The following is a 24157-nucleotide window of genomic DNA, read 5'->3' as shown; positions in this document are numbered from 1 at the left end:
CCTGAGAACTCCCTTGAGAATTGCCATTGCGCTTGCCCTGCGAGCCTACTCCCTGACAGCAGCCAGCCGCAGCTTCCAGCAGCCACCATCATCGGCACCCTGACCAGCAGTACCCAGTAGGCATGTGAGACCACCTGGCAGCACAACGTTTACAACCAGGCTCCTCCTGTTTGAATCATTGGATCCCTGGATCAAACTAGCGGTAGAGAGAGTTGACGTGTCCCACTTCACAGACCTCCACCTCAACTCTTTTGTAGTTCAGATGGGCAGGGACCTTTGTGGTTCAAGACAGATACATTAGTATATAGGCATAACCACTGCAGTGTGGAGGGTTTCAGCATTAGGCTGAAGCAGCTTGAATGCACAAGTAGGGCCAGTCTTAATCCAAAGACCTGCAGCGGCACCATTTAAAACACAATTTAACAAACCACTGATGGTGACCTAACTAATTATCCAACCTGCAAAGAAAAGAGTGCTCATGCCCCTTCCCCAGTGTCCAGCGGAAAATGTTTGCAGAGGGAGATGAGACAGCGTTATAGTGGCAGGCTACAACCTTTGAGCATGACAGGCCACTAACTCTACAAAGGATAGTGTGCTCATGTACCTCCCTCAGTGTTCAGGGAAAAATTCTTACCAGGGGGAGCAAGGCGGCACTATAGCAAAAGTCTGCAACCCCTGAGCTCTGAGGGCGGGCAGAACAAGGAAAGAGCAACTGACAACCCAGAAGTATAGCAACAACAAGAAGGGTGGCACAAAGTCCCCTTGATGGCCTTGGAATCCCTCCCATCAATCTTGAGGTCCAACCAACAATGTTATTCATCAATTACCTCATTACTGACACCTGTATCAGACCCTGTCACCACAAAACCCAAATACATGGAACAAGTTATAATAATTTCTAATTGCTTGTTCACTGCCTCACAAGAAAACATTGGACCACCAAGCACTTCAGACCCTTGTGTGGCAACCCTCTGGGACTGTCTTTAAAAAAAACCTCTGCTGTCAACAGGGTAGGCGATACCAAAGCCATAGCCACAGAAAAAGAGACCACCCCCCCCCCGCCCACACACACACACACACATTTCAGCCCAGAGTATCCAACGGGCAGGCCGCAGATGTATACATTTCATGCTGTGATACATCCACCATCGTCACCATTGACCTCCTTCGACAGCAATGGCTTCATTAGCATCTCAAAGGACGAGGGCATGGTGACTCAACTTGCCAATCCTATGAAAGAAGCTGCATTATTGGTAACACCAGTTTTTAATCAACAGTCAGCCAGCAGTTCCCTCCTCAGGCGAGCTTTCCTGAACGCAATCTTTAATCAATAGTTATATTAAGTGACAACTCACTTATCCTTTCCGATGCCCCTTCCTTATCCAAGGAACCCTTCCAACAGGAAGTACAAGGTTCCTATCACAGCGGCATCCTGAACCCAGCTATAGATATTATTATTAGATCACCTGTGGCACAATGGATCAGGATCAAACAGGAAATATACCACTTTAACCTATGAAAACGTTTTATTTGGATGGTTCAGAAAACCCCACAAATGGACCTTTTGGTATGAAACCAAATAATCAATCCCTTCTGGAACTGTCTTTCTTTAATACAGAACCCACCAGGATGCCAGGCCTGCAAGACAGAATTGCCCATGATAATGATACAACAACAGAATTTTCTAGCATAGTCTGGCCTTAACGCCTACAAACTTTGCTACCCACTGTTGCCGCTTTAAATTATCATTCTGATAAATTGGATGTGCAAGTCGATCTTCTGAACTCTCTGGCTGTTTTTACGACTGTAATAGATAACAAACTGCACAACTTAAATAAGCTGATTATCAGAGCACAATCGAATATCAACCTTGTGCAATTGGTATGCTACTGCTCCCCTACTATCTAAAGTCTGTCTTCACTCCTGATGTCCCTTAGTACAGTCCTGACCAAAATGAAGAGCCTCCCTGGTGGTCCCAGCCAAAATTAACAACCTATAGATGCAGCCTGTCAACAAGCTCCCAAGGCACGTAAAGAAAGGTCTCTGGACTTAAATCCTATTTTTAATATGGGAAATGAAGCCCCCCGATTGAGTCCTAGCTCCCTGGCAACTGCGGATGCAATGACACCAAGAACCTGCAACTGCTCCGCCTGTACATCAGGAGCAATGCCCCTGAGTGAACAACAGCCTTCCCGGTGTTGTGGCCCGAGTAGTCAGGGGCATCAACAACATCAACACCTCAAGTGGAGGCACCTCCGTCAGAGTTTCAGTCACCTCTGAGGGACTGACTACCAAAAGTCCCTCACCTTCACGTCCCCTGAGCAAGAGGGAAAAGAACAGGCTTCCAAAACATTGAAACAAGACAATCAGCAGTACAACCTCTGCAACACACAACCTGTTGCCACTGTTTTCATGCAAAAGAACAGAAACCACTCATCTAAATTGTGAAGAAAGCAGTTTCTCACAGTTATTGCCCCCTCCAACGTTGACCTTAGATGTTGCTGTAGAATCTGCAGACTCCAAGTCATTGGAAGGTCTCCCTGATGGTGAGTCAAGCCAATTGCCAGGACAATCAGGCACCCACAAAGAATGTACAATATTAAAGTCTGCTACAGCGAAACTGAGTAGAGAGGGGCAGATCCAATCACTTACAAACCCAGGCATTAGATGAAGAAGGAGCAACAGTTAAGACTGCTAAATCAAGCCTGGGTGAACAAAATCAGCCAATCCACCAAGACGCTGCCATTGAACAACACAATCCCCACAAAGCAGTTAGCGACAAACTAGCATAATCCCAGAGGGACTCCCTTAGAGTAACGAAAACAAAAGACCAGGGTTCCTTGACCTCCCAACCGGAGGCAATGCATTAAGTTGAGTGCTCACATTATGACCCACAGAAAGAGTGCCTGCAGAGAACTACACCAGAATCAAAAAAGATGGAGCAGATCCTACTGAGGAAATGGGAGTTCAACCAAGGACCTAACCAAGAAGCAGCTTTGCAAAACTCAAATACCAGGCTGTTGTTCATCCCTGAGTATCACTTGTAAGGCTCCTGTGATATTTTAAATAGGGGAAATGTCTTAAGGTTTCTAAAGACCATCCCTGAATTGAGCAGATTGGAGTCGAGTGATATTATTGCGATTGCATTCCTTTCTCCCAAAGGCTCTCAAACCTCAGATCCCACATTAGCAGTTATACACACACCATCACACTTATTCATACAGATACTAATACATACTAATACATACTCTCTCATACAATCAGGGATACAAGCACACACTCATCCATACAGCCAATCTCACAATCACTCACGCTCACATAAAGTCATTTATATAATCCAACACTCATATATACTGCCTTCCTCATATGTAGTTATTCACACACTTGTACGACTGAGACATCCATTCGCTCACCAACACATCCATACACACACTCACCCACCCATACAGCCCTTCACACATGCATTCTTGAACCCATACACCCAGTGAATCACCCACTCATACATCTCTGCAGAGTCACACACTCCCCACGCACCCACACAGATGCCCATACAGATACTCAGACAACCAATCAATAACCCATATAGACACTCATGTGGCCACTCACCAACCCATGCAGCAGCTTACACACCAACTAACAGACTGATGGAACCATTCACACAGTTTAGTCACTAACCCATGCAGTCAGTGAGACACGTATAATCACTCACTTATACAGTCAGTCATGCATCTACTAAATCATCCATTCAAACACTCATACACCCACTCATTCTTCAATACAATTTGGAATATATATAAAACATATTTAAACTTTATAGAAACAAACTGTCACTGGATGATGTCATCAGTGATGTCATTTCAGCATGCTGAAAGTCGTCCATTCCGTATTTCCACTGCTTAGTAGTCAAATGATCATAGAACAAATTATAAGTACTCTCTGCCGCGTTCAACACTGTGCCACGCCAGTGCCTTCTCGCTCGGCTTGCTGATATTGGTGTCACGGGCTTAGCTTTGGACTGGCTGAGCTCCTTTCTCTCGTCCAGATCCCAGCAGGTCTGGCTTCCCCCCTTTTCATCTACGGCCAAGCCTCTTTCGACGGGGGTCCCTCAGGGCTCCACATTGAGCCCTCTGCTTTTTAATGTCTATTTGACCCCCTTGATAAAGATGGCCGAACAACTGGGGGCCAAAATTATTGCCTATGCTGATGACACACAGCCGCTATTTACGTGGCCTAGTGATGTTCTTGACACAGCGCTGATTCAGCCCTGTCTTTCCTCGGTTTTTAATTGGTTAGCTGCCTCACAATTGAAATGTAATGAGGATAAGACGGAAATGTTGTTGTATGGTCATTTTCCCCCTAGTTTTAGAGATTTACTTTGGCCGGCTGGCTTTCCGATGCCCTGTTCAGTTAATGTTCCCGCTAAGAATTTAGGGGTCTGGCTCGGAGAAGACCTCCGGTTCGAGGCGCACATGAAGAAACTGACAGAGGGTTGCTTTGGGACCCTTAATACGCTATGGAAGTTTTTACCTTATCTTCCTTCCACAGCAAGAGAGTCAGTGGCGAGGGCATTAATTCTCTCGTGTCTTGACTATGCCTTGCTGAGCGGCTCCCCGGCCTATTTGGTGAGGCGTCTCCAAGTAATCCAAAATGCTACAGCCAGACTTTTATGTAATATTTCTAGCCGTGTGAGTGTAAAGAACCATCTGCAGAGATTGCACTGGTTGCCAGCTCCACAACGGATCATCTTTAAAATTCTTACACTGGCTCATAAAGCTATAAATGGTCATGGTCCTGCCTATTTGATGAAACGATTTAGCCGTTACTCTCCCAACAGACCTTTGCATTCTGCCGCTCAACATCTGCTTCAGGTCCCACGTTACCAGCGCTCTCGGCTGGGAGGGCAGTCGGTTGCGGTGAAGGCCACTTCTGCCTGGAATGACCTTCCATTATTCTTGCGAGCTACCCTGAACTTTGGTCCGTTTAAAAAAGCTTTGAAAACCCATCTGTTTAGGTTGGCTTTATAACTGTTTCGTATAGTTTACTCCTCCTTTTCTGTTTTTTTTTTCATTTTCGCGCCAGGATACTCCGGCAGTAATTGAGCGCGTAATAAAACAGCATAATAATAATAATAATTTGAGATGTCATCAGTGATGTCACTGACCATGTCATGAATGATGTAATATGTCACATCATCAGCAGTACATTGCGGGGGCGCGAGTAATAGTTAGCTCAGCTAACTATAACCGCCGAATTTCACTCGTTTGAGTATGTCCAACTAACTATAACATGCCTGAAATCTATGGTTTATTCAGTGAATTTCTAAGGTTTTTTAAATGCTAATTTCTAACTATAACGTGCCTGAAACGTATGTTTTTTTCAGTGAATATATATATATATTTCTAGCTTCGCCTCTCACACTTCTTTCTGCCAGAAATAGACGATAGCGGACCCAAATTATGGTGCAATAATTTTTATTTTATGCCCTGCACCACCGCCATAACACGTTCCGGCCTTCAGGAGGCCTTGATCACATGACGCGCATTTGTGGAGTGCCTTCACAATTTAAAGTGACAGTGCTCAATACTAGTGACCTAACAATGACGTGTTGTCATAGACATGGAAAAAAGAATAATTCTTGTAGTCTCAACTGTATGTCACATGAATATTCAAACACTTTATGTGAACAAATTTGTTATTTTCAATAGCGATGATATAAATATTTATAAATATATAAATACATAAATAAATTCTTATATAACTAGGCAATGTAAAATGTATATTTTAAAATAATGCAAATGAGAATTAAAACCACAATACTGAGTAAAATACATATTAAAAGTCAAACTAGTGCAAACTTTTCATATATAAAAACAATCCCAGTCGTGTTTCTATTGTTAGAATTCTCATGCCTAAATCACCCCCTAAGAATATTACTTAAAATATGGAGCTTTGCTAGTGCAAACTTATACAGTTAGACAAAATTGTGCCGAAGTGGGCCTAGACAATTTTCCATGCTACCCATACAAACAAATGTGCAAGTGCTAATTTAAATATGCTGCCACTTTAAGAAACACCAATCGATTCTTAAAGTGTAAAAAAATGCAAACAATACATATAGTGAAGAGGCCGTAGTAAAAAGCAAATACATACATGTTAAAAAGCTGTGTTTTCAAAGACAAGTATAGAAATCTTTGCTGGAGTTGAGGCCTTGCGGCGTCTTACAGTCCAACTCCAGTATAAACCCGGTCTCGAGTTTCTTTAACAGTGCCTCCCGGTTGCCTCCTCTCCTCATGGGGGGGACCGTATCCATGACAAAGTATTTGAGATTACTCACATCATTGCCGTGGTGCTCCTTAAAATGCCTGGCAACCGGGTAAGACCTGTCACTATTGTTAATGGCCCTTATGTGTTGAAGTATCCTCTTGCGGACCTGTAGCTTCGTACTTCGGACTTACCACAGGCCACAGGGACACTCCAACACATACACTGCATATTCTGTTTTGCAGGTAAATTCTTTAGTGATGGGCAAAGGCTCTATCTTGAATGGTGTGGTGTACTCTGATTTGCTCACCCCATGTTTGCAGGCCTTACATGTAGCACATCTAAGAAACCCTTTGCTGGAGTCTAGCCACAGCGTGTTAGTTCTTACTTCCGGGCTACTCTTGACTAATGAATTACTCATTGATCGTGCCTTCCTGTAGGTGATGTTGGGAGTTCTGGTCATTCTGGCCCCTAAGACTGGATCATTTTTTACCAGGATTCAATTTTTGTTGATTATTATGCGTAGTATTTTATGTTGGTTACTGTATGTGAGAATCAATCTGGATAGCTGTTCTGACTGTGTTTGCTGATGGTTACTAGTAGTCGATCTACAAGCCAAAGGCTGGGATCTACTCATTTTGTTTGTTTTTTCAATGGCTTTGTCACTCTCAGTCTGACACTAGCCCCTATCCAGGTACCTATCTCGACTCTCTCTTTGTGCTCTTACACAGTACTCATTTGAGCTGCATATCCTCTGAATCTGCAGCATCTCCCCATAAGGGATGCTGCGGATCAAATATAGAGGATTATGACTGGAGGTATGTAGCAAGGTATTACCTGCAGTTGGTTTTCTATGTAACCTCGTTTCTAGCCTATCCTGTGCAGCTATTATTTCTACATCCAAAAAGCAGCTAGAACTCTTACTTAGCTAAACTGTAAATTTTAAGTTCAGGTTATTGTTGTTGATCCGCTCTATAAAATGGAGGGCACTATCCTCCTTTCCTCTTCAAATTATAAACAAATAATCAATATACCTGTACCATCATACAACATAGTTGGACATTATTGTACCATAGGTCAGCCCAAGGACTTGGTCCTCTCATAGTCCCATATGAAAGCATGCGTAGCTAGGGGAGAAACAAGCCCCATAGCTACACCTCTCACCTGCTTGAACACCTGATTTTGAAAGAGGAAAAAGTTATTCTCTGAACAGGTTGAAATCAGGGTAAGCAAAATATGTTTATGCAAGAAGAAACACATGGGTCTTGTGTTCAAGTAGTGCTCTGCTGCCTTGACTTCGTCTATGTGGTAAATACTAGTATACAGGGAAGAGACATCAAGTGAAATGAGTATGCATTCAGAATCCCAAATGACTTCACTTATTTTTCTTAGCAGGTCACCAGTGTCCTGAATGAAAGATTAAAGTTTTTTCAAGTGTTCCTGAAGAAAGAAGTTCACGTATCTCGAGGCATTTTCCATTATGCTGTTGGAGGCAGATATTATTGGCCTTCCTGGTGGTTTAGAGACATCTTTGTGTATTTTCCGTATAAAATATATTACCGGCATAACGGGATGATCATTCTTCAGGAACTTGAACTCATCTATAGTTAATAATCCTGCACTCTTCTATTCCAGGAGCTTTGTGTAGAAATTGTTCTATGAATTGTTAACTGTTTGCATTGTACTGCGCCTGTAGCACTCTCCATCATTCAGCTTTGTCAGCGCCTCATCCATGTATAGGTCCCACGGCCACAGCACAACGTTGCCGCCCTTGTCGGACTGTCAAATAATTATATCCTCAATTGACTGTCATTTTTTCTTGAGTTGAAAATATGCATTGTCCTGTCTGGTACATTTTCTTTGAGCACCTGCATTTTTCAAATATAGATTTTTTAGTTCTTGTGTCACCTTGTCACTGAATATGTCAATGTTGTCACGTAGCATGATCGGACAAAATGTAAACTTTGGTTTGAAGTGAGTCCTTATAATCCCCCCCATATGATGTCAAGTCTTGACTACAGCTGGGTACAACAGTACTGTTTTCATGCTGAAGTTGTTGAAGATCGTGTAATAATTCAACATCACCGGCTGTTACGACTGAGGGGCTCTCAAGTTCAATAGTCTGCACATCAATTTGTTTGTGGCTTGGTGATCCTTGCAAAATATGGTGCTTGCTCGGTTTGAGTTCACGGCTATACATGTCTGTGTGTGTTTGAGCGTAATTAAAATTTCATTTTGGGCTGTAAGAGAGTCCCAGCTCAAGTATCTGCCATACATTTTCACTTAGTGTTACTTTGGACAAATTGATGACTGTTTGAGAGCCACTACTTATTCCTTTTGATTCTGTTTGTGCTTCCATCTGTTTGTCGGTTTTTGTTTGTTTGCTTGCCTGTGGTTGCTGCACTTTCATCTCTCTTGACGTTTCTGGTTTCGTTTTTGTTGATGTTTGCACTTAGTGCACGTGAATGCAACATGCAACAAACCACAGTGCGGCTGATCAAGGTTCTGCACCTCAGTTTCTCAAGTTAGCCAAATAAATTGTCTGTGCAATCTTGTCCAGAGTATGCTGCAGATATACTCCACTGGATACCAGATAGGAAAGTTCAAGAATAGAAGGACGGTGCACCAGAATGAAGTCAGAAATTCTCAGATGTACTCCAAAATATATTCTTTATTAAGTCTTCAAGTTAAAAACATTTTTGGACATCAGCCAACACGTTTTGTTCCTGGAGGAACTTAGTCAGGGCAAAATTGTTTATGTCTATTCTCCCTCGAACTGTATCCAACAATCAGTAGTTTCCTCAGCGACTGATATTCATTAGTAAATTGCGTTTCTTTCACAGTTTCTTCAAAAAACATCAAAAGTGATTACATCAAAGTATAGAAAATTCCAGGCATCAGTATAGAAGACAAAAAAAACTTTAATAACAACAAGAATGAACACCACATGTGTTGAAAACTCCAGGCATCAGTGTAAAATCCCCAAAAATCCTCGTCAATATTGGCGTAGAAACCAATCGTCCCGTAATCCAACCATAGTGGATGCAACATGTATCTTCTGTCCTGGGGTAAACAGTCTACTTCTTGGGCTAGGGATAAACTTCGGAAACCCTGATATCTGTGACCTCATTTGCTCATTATCAAATTCACTCTCTGGCGCTGAGCTGAGATTGGAGGCTGAAGTAAGTTTGAGCACACTACTGCTTGTGTTGGGTGGTGCATGAAGGAGGGGGTCCACCTTTCTCGATGCCTTCACTGCATCGTACTTCTTAGCAAAGGTGAAAACTTGGACATGTTCATAATCCAACTTGTCTCTTTGGAACTTAAAAGCCTTACATTTCTTTATGATGTCCTCCTTCCACTGTAATTGTATCATCATCTCCTCACAATATTTGTTAGTCACGGCCGTGACTTCCAATTTACTGATGTCCTCATTCACTTCATCAATCTGAAGTGCAGCGCGATCAGTGTCAGCATACTTAATGAAGATTTCAACTAATTTACGTGATGAGTCTAGATTACAATCTGCCCATTCTGCAAGAATACGAGGGTCGGGTTATCATAGCTGGAAGCCAGCATTATTCGTAGACCCCTTGGAATTCTTCCCACCTCTAGATATTGTGTGAGGGATTGATATGTACATCTACCTAACAAAAGAAGGATACTATATTTATCTTCCAAGGGCAACACAACACAGCTCAGGGTGGCTGGTTGGAAGAGTTGCCATTACTAGATAATCTTAGCCTTTCTGAAGAAAGTGATTAATCTTAGGTCCAATATTGCAGAACAGTATAGCTAAGGTGTGAGAGTATTTGTGCATTCTGTGACAGTGTATACCCTATTTTCCCTTCTGATTTCTAGTACTTAAACTCCATACCTCCAATTCCCCATACTCCTTGATCCCCAACAGCCTCCAAAAACAACCCCTGCTATTCCAACCTAGTATTGTTCCTCTTTTAAACAAGTGTCCCAAGTAGATAAGGTGTCTCTTTGCCGCCGCCTTTACAAAGAGGCTTTGAAAGATCGTAGACTTCAATTACAGAAGCAGGCATGAGAGGATCTAATCAAAGCGGGCGATTTGAGGGATTCAACTCTATTCTGGAAAATTATTAAGATCCCTTGTTTTACGGAGCCAGTTAAAGCTACCATGTGCTATCATATCACTTCAGGTCAGTGGGTTTCCCACTTTGTAAGTGTATACAATGCAGGGCTCCCGGATTAGCCCTGTGTAGCCATTATTCCCAGACGCGCAGTTACACCAGTTAGCGTTTCCCTGGAGGAGGTGTACGCGAGCATTGAATTGTTGTCGCAGAATAAGTCACCGGGCCCGATGGGAAACCACCAGATCATTTTTGTGATAATATTGAGGTGTGGGCCCCAATTTTGACTCAAGTATTAAATGGGTTGACACAAAAGGGACGTTGCCCTCCTGGTCCACAGCTACTATTATTCCTATATTTAAAAAGGGGGACAAAGATAATCCGCAATCTTATTGCCTGATTTCCTTTATTGATGCAGTAGTTAAGGTGTTTGGTCGGGTCCTTTGATCTTATCGGATGTCCAATTTGGCTTCTGCCAAGTCATGTCAACTACTGACCAAGGTCTTAACCTCTATCTTTTAATAAACAAATATACAGTGACACAACCAGGTGCTTTGTATTTAGCTTTCATGGACCTTACGTCAGCTTTTGATCGAGTTAAGAAAAGCAAGCTGTGGGACATATTGAGTTCCTTGGGAGTTGATCCCCCCATGGTGTCACTATTCATGTCTTTTCATGCTCACACAATGGCGGCAGTTAGATTCTCTCATGAGGGGGCCCTTACTAATTATTTTAACTGCTCTCGTTGGTTGCGTCTAGGCTGTGTCTTAGCTCCTTTTTTATTCTCGATTCATATTAATGGTCTTGAAGCGGCCCTATTGGATCTTCAGTCGGACTCCCCTAGAGTGAGTAGGAGGTCTTTTCTAGTTCTACTTTATGATGATGACGCAGTGCTCATGGCATGTACGGCCCAGGGTTTGCAAGTTTTAATAGATGGGTTTGTTGTATTTATGGACAGGCTGGACTTGTCAGTTAATTTGACTAAGTCTTATGTACTAGTTGCAGGTCCCCGGGGTCTTCGGTCAAAAGCCTTTAAAGCTGGCCAGCACATGCTAGCAAAGGTCTCTTCTTTTTCCTACCTGGGAGTGTTATTCGATGCCCAATTACACATGTGATTCCTTCTTGAGGGTAAGCTGAGTGAGCTGAATAAATCTATGGATGCCATTACCAGCTTTGCCAATAGATTGGTATCATGGGCGTCTGAGGTCATCTTGAAATTGTACCCGTCTAAAGGTATCGTAAATGTCATTTATGATAGTGAAATGTGGGGATATGTTCCAGCACACAGGCTACAGGTGGCTGAAAACAAGTTTCTGCGTCGGATTCTGTGAGTTCCCGAAGGCACACCAGCTTGGTCAGTGTACTAAGAGTTAGTGGTTGAATTTCTGGAGGATCGAGTGGCAATTAAACCTTTATTGTGCTGGTTAAAGATTTGGACAAGTGAAAATTAAGGCTTACACTGTCTAATTTTTTTCAGACTGCCCTTTTCTAGAATATGGTAACAAAATTCTTTGGCTATGTTTTGTAATGGAGTCTTTTTATGCCCTAGGGAGGACAGACATTTTTCTTGAACATGATTCCATAAGCCCCGGGAATGTTAATATTATAAAAGACTTGCATTACATCAAAAATTGCCTTCTGCTCATCGGGAAAATAGTGAGCTCAGAAAGCCTTCCGTGAGGGCTTATCTTATATTAATGTCCGTTCTGGGTATAGAACATCATCTTTCCTCCCCTACTAGTGCTCATGACAGATTTGTAATCACTCATTTCAGATTTAATTATCTCCACTTTCCTTTAGCATCCCCTGCAGGTTTTTTCAAGCCAAATCAAAGAGGACCCTGTGGCTGCGATTCTAGATCTCCAAAGGACAGCTGCACTTTGTATTACTGTGCAAATTCTTTTGTTTGCCATGAAGGCAATTTCTCCACCCCCATTTAAAGAGTCTGAAGTTTAGGCATGCCAGAGTGGCACTTTTGTATTTACAGCTGTTGCCAAATGCTATTACCCTATGTGCAGTGACAAGTTTTCTTCATGCCGCTGACAGATACAGGCTTTCCAGACCTGAGTAACCTGTGTTCGGTCTACCCCCATGTGGTAATTTTCTAGATTTTTGGTGTGTCCTGTACATGAATTTACTTTGTTTTTGACTTACCTTTAATTTTATTAAACCAGGTTGTGCAATATTTGTATTTATTATCTTTGCCTATGATGCGTATTTTCTTCTTTTAATGTATGTTTGTATATTTTATGGTAGTTTTTGCCTCCGAATAAAGAAATAATTATTATTATTACTATAGATCTGAAAGATTGCCTCTTTTCCTCTCTGTGATCCCATGTGCAAGTATGGGGCATTAACAGCTGAGAATACTGTGAGCTGTCTGTACTGGAAAGGAGTGACCTTCGCACAGCAAACGTCTGCCCCATGCCAGCCATGCTTTTAACTGTGCCCATGGCCAACAGAGCTAGCGGCGACAGATAGACTGGCCTGCCCGAGTGACCCTAGCAATACTAAGCCCACGTTAAATGCTGCTCCGCCGTGGTTACTTGCATCCAGTCATTAGCCTTGTGTTCTGTGGGAGCCTTGCCATCTCTGCTGCTGACCCAGACAAGTCACTTGTAGCTGTATCCCCCAGATGACCAGAGACAGCCATGGAAGTTTGGGACACCTTGATACACTGCAGGCCCACCAGGCATAGAAGGCACATAGCGGGCGGGGGTGGGGCTTGGAGTTGGGGATTAAGGAGCTTGGAGCGCCCCTGAGAACTCCCTTGAGAATTGCCATTGCGCTTGCCCTGCGAGCCTACTCACTGACAGCGGCCAGCCGCAGCTTCCAGCAGCCACCATTATCGGCACCCTAACCAGCAGTACCCAGTAGGCATGTGAGACCACCTGGCAGCACAACGTTTACAACCAGGCTCCTCCTGTTTGAATCATTGGATCCCTGGATCAAACTAGCGGTAGAGAGAGTTGACGTGTCCCACTTCACAGACCTCCACCTCAACTCTTTTGTAGTTCAGATGGGCAGGGACCTTTGTGGTTCAAGACAGATACATTAGTACATAGGCATAACCACTGCAGTGTGGAGGGTTTCAGCATTAGGCTGAAGCAGCTTGAATGCACAAGTAGGGCCAGTCTTAATCCAAAGACCTGCAGCGGCACCATTTAAAACACAATTTAACAAACCACTGATGGTGACCTAACTAATTATCCAACCTGCAAAGAAAAGAGTGCTCATGCCCCTTCCCCAGTGTCCAGCGGAAAATGTTTGCAGAGGGAGATGAGACAACGTTACAGTGGCAGGCTACAACCTTTGAGCATGACAGGCCACTAACTCTACAAAGGATAGTGTGCTCATGTACCTCCCTCAGTGTTCAGGGAAAAATTCTTACCAGGGGGAGCAAGGCGGCACTATAGCAAAAGTCTGCAACCCCTGAGCTCTGAGGGTGGGCAGAACAAGGAAAGAGCAACTGACAACCCAGAAGTATAGCAACAACAGGAAGGGTGGCACAAAGTCCCCTTGATGGCCTTGGAATCCCTCCCATCAATCTTGAGGTCCAACCAACAATGTTATTCATCAATTACCTCATTACTGACACCTGTATCAGACCCTGTCACCACAAAACCCAAATACATGGAACAAGTTATAATAATTTCTGATTGCTTGTTCACTGCCTCACAAGAAAACATTGGACCACCAAGCACTTCAGACCCTTGTGTGGCAACCCTCTGGGACTGTCTTTAAAAAAAACCTCTGCTGTCAACAGGGTAGGCGATACCAAAGCCATAGCCACAGAAAAAGAGACCACCCCCCCGCCCACACACACACACACACATCTCAGCCCAGAGTATCTAACGGGCAGGCCGCAGATGTATACATTTCATGCTGTGATACATCCACCATCGTCACCATTGACCTCCTTCGACAGCAATGGCTTCATTAGCATCTCAAAGGACGAGGGCATGGTGACTCAACTTGCCAATCCTATGAAAGAAGCTGCATTATTGGTAACACCAGTTTTTAATCAACAGTCAGCCAGCAGTTCCCTCCTCAGGCGAGCTTTCCTGAACGCAATCTTTAATCAATAGTTATATTAAGTGACAACTCACTTATCCTTTCCGATGCCCCTTCCTTATCCAAGGAACCCTTCCAACAGGAAGTACAAGGTTCCTATCACAGCGGCATCCTGACCCCAGCTATAGATATTATTATTAGATCACCTGTGGCACAATGGATCAGGATCAAACAGGAAATATACCACTTTTACCTATGAAAACGTTTTATTAGGATGGTTCAGAAAACCCCACAAATGGACCTTTTGGTATGAAACCAAATAATCAATCCCTTCTGTAACTGTCTTTCTTTAATACAGAACCCACCAGGATCCCAGGCCTGCAAGACAGAATTGCCCATGCTACAACAACAGAATTTTCTAGCATAGTCTGGCCTTAATGCCTACAAACTTTGCTACCCACTGTTGCCGCTTTAAATGACCATTCTGATAAATTGGATGTGCAAGTCGATCTTCTGAACTCTCTGGCTGTTTTTACGACTGTAATAGATAACAAACTGCACAACTTAAATAAGCTGATTATCAGAGCACAATCGAATATCAACCTTGTGCAATTGGTATGCTACTGCTCCCCTACTATCTAAAGTCTGTCTTCACTCCTGATGTCCCTTAGTACAGTCCTGACCAAAATGAAGAGACTCCCTGGTGGTCCCAGCCAAAATTAACAACCTATAGATGCAGCCTGTCAACAAGCTCCCAAGGCACGTAAAGAAAGGTCTCTGGACTTAAATCCTATTTTTAATATGGGAAATGAAGCCCCCCGATTGAGTCCTAGCTCCCTGGCAACTGCGGATGCAATGACACCAAGAACCTGCAACTGCTCCGCCTGTACATCAGGAGCAATGCCCCTGAGTGAACAACAGCCTTCCCAGTGTTGTGGCCCGAGTAGTCAGGGCCATCAACAACATCGACACCTCAAGAGGAGGCACCTCCGTCAGAGTTTTAGTCACCTCTGAGGGACTGACTACCAAAAGTCCCTCACCTTCACGCCCCCTGAGCAAGAGGGAAAAGAACAGGCTTCCAAAACATTGAAACAAGGCAATCAGCAGTACAACCTCTGCAACACACAACCTGTTGCCACTGTTTTCATGCAAAAGAACAGAAACCACTCATCTAAATTGTGAAGAAAGCAGTTTCTCACAGTTATTGCCCCTCCAACGTTGACCTTAGATGTCGCTGTAGAATCTGCAGACTCCAAGTCATTGGAAGGTCTCCCTGATGGTGAGTCAAGCCAATTGCCAGGACAATCAGGCACCCACAAAGAATGTACAATATTAAAGTCTGCCACAGCGAAACTGAGTAGAGAGGGGCAGATCCAATCATCTACAAACCCAGGCATTAGATGAAGAAGGAGCAACAGTTAAGACTGCCAAATCAAGCCTGGGTGAACAAAATCAGCCAATCCACCAAGACGCTGCCATTGAACAACACAATCCCCACAAAGCAGTTAGCGACAAACTGGCATAATCCCAGAGGGACTCCCTTAGAGTAACGAAAACAAAAGACCAGGGTTCCTTGACCTCCCAACCGGAGGCAATGCATTAAGTTGAGTGCTCACATTATGACCCACAGAAAGAGTGCCTGCAGAGAACTACACCAGAATCAAATAAGATGGAGCAGATCCTACTGAGGAAATGGGAGTTCAACCAAGGACCTAACCAAGAAACAGCTTTGCAAAACTCAAATACCAGGCTGTTGTTCATCCCTGAGTATCACGTGTAAGGCTCCTGTGATATTTTAAATAGGGGAAATGTCTTAAGGTTTCTAAAGACCATCCCTGAATTGAGCAGATTGGAGTCGAGTGATATTATTGCGATTGCATTCCTTTCTCCCAAAGGCTCTCAAACCTCAGATCCCACATTAGCAACATTTGCTTTGTCAACCCTTGTGCCGCTAATATTGTCCAGATCAAATGTATTCAGTACATGAGTCATTAAGATCAGCCTGTTCGAAGAGACTGATTATCTTACTAAACTAGCAAAATTACCAGTTCCTGCATTCTCTAGTAGGAAGAAACAGCAATTTTAGAAACCCCCCAGAGTTGTGGCATCACAAAGTATAGCATAGAAAGGATGCCAACCATAGACCACATGGGGAAATATTGGGACTGGCTGCCAGGAGCACTATCCAGCAGAAGCTTTGATTGAATTAGCCATCAAGTCTCGACCAACCTTGATTTGTAATATTCAAGAAGAATTGGCTGTTAGGAATAAAGATCAGTAACTTGATATTACAGCATTTACTGATAAATGTTTACATCAGCCTAAGTGCATGGGAGAAACAGTCCAAATTAAATCCCCTAATAAAAACCTTGTGCAACCTATTATACCAAGGCAGCATGCTTGATCACACTGGATTTTAACACAAATGTTTTTCAAGATCTCCTTGATGATCATGAATAACTTAACTCAGAGAGCGCCCAGAACATCACAAACAGGTAAAACCAAGAGGCTGCCCATGTGGCATGTAGGGCAAATATATGGTCTTGCAACTCTGTAGTGAGGGCTATAAAATATTGAATGGTAGCCTCCCACAAGACACGCCACCAAATTGGGCAAGAACCAATGGGAAAACCTGCTCTTTCCTTGACCATACCATGTACAATGCTGAAATGTTCCCCCTTGTAAAAAATAATCATATTATCCCACAGGTAGAGAGTGATCATTGCCCTCAGAGCATCACACTGTCGCCGAACTTACTGCATTACGCCTCGGCAAGTGTTACACATAGTGGAACTTGCACAAAGAACCTCAAACATCTCAAATGGAGTGGCTCTATCAGCGATGTTATCATGACCGAATGTAAGAAGCACCTAAAACGCAGCCGGGGCTAACAAGGAGTCCCTGATTATAGAACAGACCAGTCTCACCACTAGACTGTTTACGAACCACTGTGCCTTACCTAGGCAGGGTCGCACCCACGCTCCTCCCGCTTGCTGCCTGATTCTGCCGCCACTTCCTGCTGGACTCCTCTCACCGCTGCAGGTGACCCAGCCGCCGCTGAGCCGCCCGCACTCGTCTTCCCGACGCTGCCTCCCTGCGGCCCTGCGCCCCCACCAGCCGATTGGCCCCCCCGCTCCCGCCACCCAGCGGACCCTCCCTACCGGCTACCTTCTTATGACGGATTCATGCACGTGCAACGGTCACGCGCAGCGGGCGCGCCGATTGTGCGCCAAAGGAGCGCCGAAGGCAAGCCCGTCTGCGCCCGTCCGCGCCTGGCACGCGCCCAGCGCCAGGACCCCTGGCCCCCGCCGATGCAAGACGACCCGACAGACCTACGACGCCGCCGCCCTCAACGCACTCAATGCCGGCCGGAACCCCACCTGCTGCCGGGCCACCCCGAAACGCATCCACGGACCCTTCACCTGCAAGACCTGCAAGTTCTCCTGCCTCCGAATCTGCACCGCACCTGCCAAGCCAAGCACCAGCAGTAACCACCTCAAGTGCATCCTGCTCAACACCCGCTCCGTCCACAGACACGCCGTGGAACTCTGGAACCTCCTCGACATCGCCTCCAGACATCGCCTTCCTCACGGAAACCTGGATGAACGCCTCCTCAGCCCGCGACATCGCCATCGCCATCCCGGACGGATACAAGATCATCAGGAGGGACCGCATCAACCAGACCGGAGGAGGCATCGCCATCGTCCACAAGAACACCATCCGCATCACGACCGACTCCAACGACACCTTCGCCGCCGCCGAGCACCTCCACTTCCAGGTACACACCGACCCAAAGACGACCCTCAGAGGCACCCTCATCTACAGACCCCCGGGACCAGGCACACAATTCAGCGAAGACATCGCGGACTTCATCAGCCCACTCGCCGTCCCCTCCGCCGACTACATCCTCCTAGGGGACCTCAACTTCCACCTGGAGAACAACAAGGACCGCAACACCGCCGCCCTGCTGGAAAACCTTGCCAACCTCGGACTCAAGCAACTGGTCAACACCCCCACCCACTACGCCGGCCACACGCTTGATCCCGTCTTCTCATCCAGCAAGCACATCACCTTCAGCCACTCCACCGAACTCCACTGGACCGACCACAGCTGCGTCCACTTCAGCTTCAGAAGAACCACGACCCACCACCACCCGCAACAGGTTCTACACAGGAGCTGGAGCAAGATCACCGCCGACCAGCTCACCAACTCCCTCAGCCAGAACCCACCCACCAGCACAACGGACCTCAACGAAGCAGCCCGCAACTTCACGCAGTGGCTGACCGCCTGCGCCGACGACCTCGCACCACTGAAGTACCCTCCCAGCAGACCCAGAAGCAAGAAGGCCCCCTGGTTCACCGATGAACTCAAGGACTTCAAGAAGACCTGCCGCACCCTCGAGAAGGCCTGGTTCCTCGACCAGACCACCGACAACATGACCGCCCTCAAACAAGCCATCCGCAAGCACCACCAGCTCATCCGCACCACCAAGAAGAAGTCACTGAAGGAACGACTGGACAGCAACTCCCACGACAGCAAGGAACTCTTCAGCATCGTCAAGGAGTTCTCCAACCCCAGCAACAGCAACAACGAAATCACTCCTTCACAAGACCTCTGCGACTCTCTCGCCTTGTTCTTCCACCGCAAGATCATCGACATCCACAACAGCTTCGGCGCACCACCCACGCACCCAACCATCGAACCATCGCACCCCACCGCCACCCTCCGCACCTGGACCACGGTGACCACCGAAGACACAGCGCGCACGATGAACACAATCCACTCCGGATCTCCAACTGACCCCTGCCCCCACCACGTCTTCAACAAGGCCGACTCAACCATCGCACCCCAACTCCGGAACATCATCAACACCTCCTTCAACACCGCCACCTTCCCGGAGAGCTGGAAGCATGCCGAGCTCAGCGCCCTACTGAAGAAACCAACAGCGGACCCCACCGACCTCAAGAACTTCCGCCCCATCTCGCTCCTCCCTTTTCCTGCCAAAGTCATCGAGAAGATCGTCAACAGACAGCTTGCCGCCTTCCTCGAGACGAACGGATCCCTCGACCCCTCGCAGTCCGGTTTCAGAGCCAACCACAGCACCGAGACCGCCCTCATCGCAGCCACCGATGACATCCGAGCCCTGCTCGACAACGGGGAAACAGCGGCACTCATCCTCCTGGACCTCTCTGCAGCGGTCGACACTGTCTGCCACCGCACCCTAGTTCAACGCCTCAGCAACATCGGCATCCAAGAGAAGGCACTGGAGTGGGTCTCCTCGTTCCTCGCCAGAAGAACACAGAGAGTCCGCCTCCCCCCGTTTCGATCCGAGGCCACCGAAGTCATCTGCGGAGTTCCGCAAGGATCATCACTCAGCCCGACCCTCTTCAACGTCTACATGAGACCTCTTGCAGCCATCGCACGCCAACGCAACCTCAACATCACCACCTACGCCGACGACACCCAGCTGATCCTCTCCCTCACCAGAGACCCAGGCACCGCCAGAACCTGCCTACACGAAGGGATGAAAGATGTCGCCGAGTGGATGAAGAACAGCCGCCTGAAACTGAACTCAGACAAGACGGAAGTACTCAGAACAGAATTCGCTTTATTCGATTTTTAAATTTAAAATCATAAAAGCAGCAGCAAAACACAAATGAAATACATCCATATTACATTACATATCCATTGTTAAAAACAGGATTAAATTGATGAAACGAATCAGCTAATCAATATAAAATGGTTTGGATGCTTATAAGTTGGATCTTGTGAGTAGTGCTCAGGAAATACAGAATTTCAACAGAGGTTTGTATCTGTTAGGGGCTACAAAACTAGGGGCATTAAACGCACAGAGTCCCCCTCCCCCAACGTTATACTTCTTTACTGCCGTTCTTGATGACTGAATAAGTGGAATGCTCGGATAAAAGTCGTGTAAATCCCAAATGCGGATTGAGCCATCCCCCTCTTTCTGCTTGCATGATCATAAATAAGGAGCTATATTCCTGTGCTTGAATTTGATTAGCACCAAGTCCCCAGGATGGCTTTTGGCATTGCACCCAACCACCCCACCCTCCTAACGCTTAGAATCCCCCCATCTAAGTCAGGAGGCAGAGGTCTATTGGTCTGTAACCAGGGCATGACCTTATTGAGCAGGTCTTGATGTGTTTCATGATTTCCATGATTTAATGGTGGAATCCCAGAGACAACAGTCACATAAGGGGCGGCTTGAGGGGGTAAGTTAATTCGAGGCATTCTAACAGGTTCGAGTTCTATTGACGGGCATTTTATGGGCAGTTTGAAGCCTGTTGAAAAAGGTATTGTTTGTGTATGAGCGGTCTTGCGGGAATTCAGCTTGGGTTTTACCGGGATAGTGAGAGGAATAGGAGTGTCAGATAGTACCGGTTTGGTACTTGATGAAATATGCGTTTTGATTGTCAGTTCCATACCAGAAAACCTGTCCCCCAGATCGTTTATTTTGGCCACCAGAGGTGATATAAGAGATGTTAGTAAGTGCTCAAGTTGTGCCAATAAAGTTGGTTGGAGGGGTAATAGATGGTTTTCTACTTCTCCACGCGCCATGTCCCCCGATACTGTGATTAAGTTTGAGTGGAGAAGAGAGGGACTGGAGCATAATTTTTGGATTTTGGATTGCTTCTCTTTAACAAAGTCATCATCATGCTTCCTTTTAGTGTTGGGCCCTCCTGGAAGTACGTTGGCTGGGAGTGCAGAGGTGAGTTCCGCAAGGTGGCAGTTGCATTATCATGATTGGTGGCCATGCTTTTCGTGGGTAGTATGTCCGGGACTTACTTGGTTCCGCACAGGGCGTTCAACTCCTCCCAAATAGACATAATATAATGCGGATAGCTACAGTAGATCGATAGAAATGTGAAGAAAAATCCCAGTACCTCTTAGAAGGAGATGTCAGTGGTCTGGCCCGTCCCGTCCTCCTTAGGCCTCTGAGGGCCACAGAGGGCCCGCCCTTTGCCCGGGCTTCACCCCGGGCGCCGACCCGCGCGCGATCCTCGACGCGGGGGCTCGCGCTGACCTTAAGCGCACCTCCGGGGGTAGGACAGGATGCGCGCCCTCCTGGGCGCAAGTGGTGCTGGGGGATGTAGTCCCCGATCCGCCGCCTCGCCGCGATGGCTGGGAGGCGGCAGGCGATAGCAGGCAACAGCAAAGCGGAGGACCCGGTGTCCGGCAGGGGCCCAAGTGGTGGCCTCCCAGGCCTCCAAAGGTCAGTGGCTGAGTCAAGTTCCCTGCTCCCCCGGGGCTCGCGCTGACCTTAAGCGCACCTCCGGGGGCGGGACAGGATGCGCGCCCTCCTGGGCACAAGTGGTGCTGGGGGATGTAGTCCCCGATCCGCCGCCTCGCCGCGATGGCCGGGAGGCGGCAGGCGATAGCAGGCAACAGCAAAGCGGAGGACCCAGTGTCCGGCAGGGGCCCAAGTGGTGGCCTCCCAGGCCTCCAAAGGTCAGTGGCTGAGTCAAGTTCCCCGCTCCCCCGGGGCTCGTGCTGACCTTAAGCGCACCTCCGGGGGCGAGACAGGATGCGCGCCCTCCTGGGCGCAAGTGGTGCTGGGGGATGTAGTCCCGATCCGCCGCCTCGCCGCGATGGCCGGGAGGCGGCAGGCGATAGCAGGCAACAGCAAAGCGGAGGACCCTGTGTCCGGCAGGGGCCCAAGTGGTGGCCTCCCAGGCCTCCAAAGGTCAGTGGCTGAGTCAAGTTCCCCGCTCCCCCGGGGCTCACGCTGACCTTAAGCGCACCTCCGGGGGCGGGACAGGATGCGCGCCCTCCTAGGCGCAAGTGGTGCTGGGGGATGTAGTCCCCAATCCGCCGCCTCACCGCGATGGCCGGGAGGCGGCAGGCGATAGCAGGCAACAGCAAAGCGGAGGACCCGGTGTCCGGCAGGGGCCCAAGTGGTGGCCTCCCAGGCCTCCAAAGGTCAGTGGCTGAGTCAAGTTCCCCCGGAAGTACTCATCCTGGGACCATCGCCCTCCGCCTGGGACGACTCCTGGTGGCCCCCCGCCCTGGGCACCACTCCCAAGCCAAGAGACCACGCACACAACCTGGGCTTCATCCTGGACTCCTCCCTCTCAATGACCAGACAAGTCAACGCCGTCTCGTCATCCTGCTTTCACACCCTTCGCATGCTCCGCAAGATCTTCCGATGGATCCCGACCGAAACCAGAAAGACGGTCACCCAGGCACTCGTCACCAGCCGACTGGACTACGGGAACACCCTCTACGCCGGAACCACAGCCAAGCTACAGAAAAGACTCCAACGCATCCAGAACGCCTCCGCCCGACTCATCCTGGACATCCCCCGACGCAGCCACATCTCCAGCCATCTGAGAGACCTGCACTGGCTCCCCGTCAACAAGAGGATCACGTTCAGGCTCCTCACCCACGCACACAAGTCTCTCCACGACCTGGGCCCCAAGTACCTCAACGACCGCCTGACCTTCTACACGCCCACCCGCCAGCTACGTTCTACCAGCCTCGCCGCCGTACCACGCATCCGAAGAGCCACCACCGGAGGAGGATCCTTCTCCTACCTGGCGGCCAAGACATGGAACTCCCTCCCCATCCACCTTCGACTGACCCAGGACCATCTCGCCTTCAGGAAGCAACTCAAGATCTGGCTGTTTGAGCAATAGCGGACCCCTTCCCCCAAGCGCCTTGAGACCCTTCCGGGTGAGTAGTGCGCTATACAAGTGTTATGATTGATTGATTGATTGATTGAAATTTCACAGACCAGCCCATCAGCTTGACTTCCCTAGTGAATTCATTACCTCAACCATAATTAAGGAGTTTAGGAAAACTGCAATAAAGTTTCGAGAAGAGTCTGGAAGAATACAGGAGAAAAAGAGCTTCTCAATTTTTATTTTTTTATTTTATTTTGCAGAGTTTTATATTGCGCGAACTTGACCCACAGGTATCGGGTACCAGAGCGCTTTACATAGCACCAGTTGTATTACATGAGGACACATTCATTTTATTGTTAGGCACAGAGAGATTAAGTGATTTGCCCAAAATCACAGGATGTTCAGCATCGTTGCCGAGAGTTGAACCCAGTTCCCCAGATTCGAGGTCGACCTCCCTAGCCGTTAGGCCAACTCCTCCCCCCAATGCATTCAAGCAGGCACAGAAAATCTATAGACAAGCAGTCTGTGCAGAGAAGTGCAAATGGTCAGAGTGCTTCTGGACAACACTCTTTTGTCATCAACAATGGTGGGTGGGATGCACACCATATTTCTCGACAGTTCATTAATCCAAGCTGTAACGAAACTGTGTGCAAACTGGCTCAGTGTCACGCCCAAATGACACCATCAAGGCAAAACTCCGACAGGTAAGGAGACATTTCCTCCCAAAACCAGTGCATAGCATATTATGCCATTTGGCGCATTCTACTCCATATTCAACTATTTATTTATGATATTCCTGTGCTTCTCCTTCTTTATGCATACTCTCTCTAGTCCGCACGTGGAAATGTGCGTCATTTTTCCAAGTTTCTTATGTTAAAAATGTGTCCATCCGGACCTCTTTGTAAGAACACGACTGAAGCACTGTTCATAAAATGCAGCGTTTATTCAAATGAAACCCAATGCATTTCAGGCTGAAGAGTGCCCTTCGTCAGGGGTCCCAAAAAAAATGACAATAAAATAATAATCAGGACGCATAATTTGTCATGATGTATCACAAATGTGTTCACTCAGCCCAACTACCATATCACATCATCACACTATTTGCTTTGCCCTGCAATGAAATCATTTGTTAACAGT

Source organism: Lissotriton helveticus, chromosome 4_1 (assembly GCF_964261635.1).
Source record: "Lissotriton helveticus chromosome 4_1, aLisHel1.1, whole genome shotgun sequence".
Taxonomy (NCBI): Eukaryota; Metazoa; Chordata; class Amphibia; order Caudata; family Salamandridae; genus Lissotriton; species Lissotriton helveticus.
This window is presented reverse-complemented; position numbering follows the sequence as displayed.